The sequence below is a fragment of the Nestor notabilis genome, unplaced genomic scaffold (genome assembly GCF_000696875.1).
Source record: "Nestor notabilis isolate BGI_N333 unplaced genomic scaffold, ASM69687v1 scaffold29914, whole genome shotgun sequence".
Classification (NCBI taxonomy): Eukaryota; Metazoa; Chordata; class Aves; order Psittaciformes; family Psittacidae; genus Nestor; species Nestor notabilis.
The window spans coordinates 14,737-19,185 of NW_009925677.1; positions in this window are offsets into that span (position 1 = coordinate 14,737).

Genomic DNA, 4,449 nt, shown 5'->3' on the forward strand with positions numbered 1-4,449 from the left:
GAAAGAACACAGAATCCACCTCCCTGCAAGGAAAAGCTTTGTAATCATGACTTTAACTATGCAGCAGAATTCTGCAAGAGTTTCTTTCTCCTTGCACAGCCAGACTTCTTTCTCTAGATATATTCTCTTATTTAAAGCAGCATACTGTATTGCGGACAGATGATGCATCAATCCTAAATTAGAAAAGAAGTTCTGGTCCAATGGTTTTCTTATTCAGAAAAATACATGGCCTCCCCCTGAATCAATAAGTCATTACATGTATCTTTTTCTGTTGTTCTTAGGCTCACAGGGCAAAATATTGATGCCTTGCCAGGACCAAGGTCTCCCCAGTGGTCTCGGTACAGGGAAAACATCATTGATTCCAGTATTTTGACTCACTAAGACCTATTGGAGTTATCAGTATCTAATTTCTAACTTCACTACAAGTTAGAACAATGTCACACAGGACCCTGGGGTCTCCTTTTGTTTTTATTTCATTTGATTGAGTATCGATTGAGTATCAAAGCAGAATATTGACTTCTGCTTTCTCTTGTTTGTGTGCAGTAGTCCTATTGGAACCCAGTAATTGCCACCTTTCCCTTGTAATGCAGACCAAGACACAGCTACAGTTCTGTGTTACAGGCTTAAATACCTTCTATCCAAAAATGAGTTCATATCCAGATTGAATATCTTTCCTATCACATATATATATAAATACATACAAAACCACACATACATATATATGTATATCTATCTCCACCTTAATTCTAAAGCATTTTTCAAGTACTGTGATTTTCCTCCTATCTGTAAAAATATTTACAGTGCAAGACCAGCTGCAGCATACTCCTTAGATTTCTTGGATAAAGGTTTATTATGTATGACTACAAAAATCTGGGATGTTTTAGGGGTTTTAACATGTGATAATTGGATACTTACTCTAATCTCTCTAAAACAAAAGACAAGAGCTGGAACATGGTGAACGTTTCCAATAGACTGAAACTTTAGAATATCTGGTTTAAAGAGGGAAAAAAAAGAGGATGACCATTTTAACATATCCTAAACTTCTGCTACATCTGTTCTGGTTTCAGGATAGTTCTCTGTTCAAGCCAGTGGATTACCTGATGGGTAATGGGTCAGATCCACTTAAGCAATCAAAATATAGTTTAGATGGAATTAGGACAGTTAAGATGCAAAAACCTAATTGCTTAGACAACTCAGAGGCTGTTGATAGTTGTCCTTCTGCATACAAAGTTATCTGAATCCTTTAAATGTTAATAGTACCCATATCCAGGATGATGCAGACAGAACTGAATATCCTCACATGTACCTCTTACCCAGTTCACCTAAGACTGGTGAACTGGTAGCTGCACACCAGAAAACCTTGCAAGGCATGATAGGGCAAGCAGGGTCTGAAAGTGCCTGGCACCTGGACAATGCTGAATTGTCTAGCACAAACCACTCACATCCACTTGAATTAAAGGTCACTGCTAGAAAACATGTGAGCAACATAAATGGTCAGGTCCGTTCATCCCACCTGCCTTTCAGTGTACAAAGAATTCAAACACAAAGAATTCCTCCCAGAACCACCCGCCCAACTCCTTTGGGGATAGGGGTGCTTCTTTCTGTGTACTAAATATATGTAGGTACTCCTGTAGGTATCTGCTTAAGACAAGACCATGAGAACCAGAATTTGCTTCTGAAGTTGAAGGCCACCAGGAAGCTCCTTTGGCTTATTAGAGATGGGTGGGGGAACCTCTGAGAACTGGACATACATAATATATACCCAGCTAAGTAATTCATTACCAAATTTGTCCATAATGTTTCTCACACATTCATAACAGCTACAGGCTGGGCAGAGAAGAGATTCAAAGCAGCCCTGTGGAAAAGGACTTGGGGGTGTTGGCTGATGAGAAGCTTGACATGAGCAGGCTTCAGTGTGCGCTTGCAGCCCAGAAATCAAATGTATCCTGGGCTGCATCAAAAGAAGTGTGACCAGCAGGTCGAAGGAGGCGATCCTGCCCCTCTACTCTGCTCTTGTGAGACCTCACTTGGAGTATTGTGTACAGTTCTGGTGTCCCCAGCTTGCTGTTGGAGCAAGCCCAGGGGAGGGCCACGAGGATGATAAGAGGACTGGAGCACCTCCCGTATGAAGAGAGGCTGAGAAAGTTGGGGCTGTTCAGCCTGGAGAAGAGAAGGCTGCGTGGAGACCTCAGAGCAGCCTTCCAGTATCTGAAGGGGGCCTACAAGGATGCTGGGGAGGGACTCTTCGTTAGGGACTGTAGTGGTAGGACAAGGGGGAATGGCTTTGAACTTAAACAGGGGAACTTTAGGTTAGATATAAGGGAGAAGTTCTTCCCTGTGAGGGTGCTGAGGCACTGGAATAGGTTGCCCAAGGAAGTTGTGAATGCTCCAACCCTGGTGGTGTTCAAGGCCAGGCTGGACAGAGCCTTGGGCGACGTAGTTTAGTGTGAGGTGTCCCTGCTCATGGGAGGGGGGTTGGAACTAGATGATCTTAAGGTCCTTTCCAACACAAACCATTCTATGATTCTATGATAACATTCATCTATACCTAGTAGTTGACATACTGGTTTTGTACACAATTTTCTCATCTCGCTTAAGTGGCTTTTCCAATAATTTAAGTATTATTCACATGCTTAGTGCTTAACCTAAGCAAAGGCTCTCATTCAGTTTCAGCATGGAGGTTATAACTATCTGGATGTTGTATATGAGCTTATTGGAAATAGTTTTATTCAAAATGGCAAAAGAAAAAGGGATAGAAAAAATATTTAAGCCTTTACTTTCTGAATGTTCTCAGGAAAAATTCATCAGTAAGTTTAAAGTCTTATGTGAAGCATGCCAGATTCAAAGGGCTTCTAAGTGTCTCCTATTTTACCATTCAATTAAGAAATCTGAATTTGCTTGTAAGCGATTCCTCATAGCACTAGTGGTAATAGAAAACTACATCACATCAGACAGGTGAGTTTACTGTCTTCCTATCACAGATGTTGTTTAACTAGTATTTGTTCACCTGGTAATGGATAACTCAGTCAGGCAAAAGTGCATGTCAAGCAGAATCTCCTCTAAATCCATAACAGTAAGTTTTGCAAATGCTTTGGAACAAAAGGTAAAAAAACACAGATGCAACTATTCCTGCCAAACGTGATTTCTACATAAAAGAAAAGAAAAAGAAAACTTCTGGAAGTTACTGAGATGTGATACGTGTAATTTTTGTTACAACAGAGAAGGCTGTAAGCCAAATGGGAATTTCCACCCTTGCTTGGATGTGAGAAGCAGCTGGTGAAGCAGGGTTCAACTTCAGACATGTACCAGTGACTTATATCTGAACATCACACGCACGATCCCCAACACCTGTAACTAACAGGCACATATGGATCACAATTCAGCTGACCTCAGAAACTGGTTTAGGATGAGATGAAATGAACTCTTTCTTCTCTCCACTGACTACAAAATGAGGCTCAGTGACTATCTCCAGCGTGGATGTTACACCACTGGTTTTTATATTCATCAAGAACACTTCTCATGGCATTAATTTTAAGATTAGGTAATGCTTTTGTTTACAGACAGCCAGTGCTATGTACAATTCACTAAACACTGCACTGTTGGAAGAACCGTGAATGGTGGCAGTCCTAAACTTTACTGCCACAAAGAGAAAGTCTACACTGCTGTCACTGTTACCCCTGCTCCACAAGACTGCAGGTTTTGGTGTCATCAGTGAAACTTATCATTAATCACAAAATACACTCTTGAAACACTTCCAGTCCTATTATCCAGAGTCTGAAAGAGCCACTGCCTCCTGCAGAGAGGGGAGGATCTCCTCTACAAGCAGCAGCAGGAGCTTTTGATAAGTTTAGTATAGGAAAAGATTCCTCTGGACACCAAAATATTAATAAAAATTGCTATATGTGCCTTTTTTAATATCCAAATCTACTTGATCTACTGTTACTCTGCCCCAAGACATAGTCAGCTCTTTCATTTATGTCTGGTTATTGAAGTCAATGAACTTGTACCTGCATAGCACTGCTGCTAATTAGGAGAGAATCAGCTCCAGTATTATTCAGCTTGCTGGTTATGCAATAGGAAGCATCAAAATTATTATAGCAAAAATATTTCCTCTTAAGCATTTACTATGTAAATACACTGCGATGTTTGCATTAAACTTCTCTTTCTGTCCTCCCTGTAAAGCAATTGTTCAGGTTAACCACCTACCAAGAGAAATCTTGTAACAACAAAAAGGCTGTTTATTTTTTCCCTTGAGTTAGTCATATCATAGTGTCATTATTAAAATGAAAACCCCAATGAAGATGGTTACAAATATCTGCTACAGCATGCCCTCTAGATTGGTTTCTTCTTAGATACACAAATCAGATCTGCAACCAGCAAGGTGGAAAAGAGTAATCAACAGCTCCTGCTGGAACAACAAAAGCAGCCCGGTACTGGCATTACTTCTTC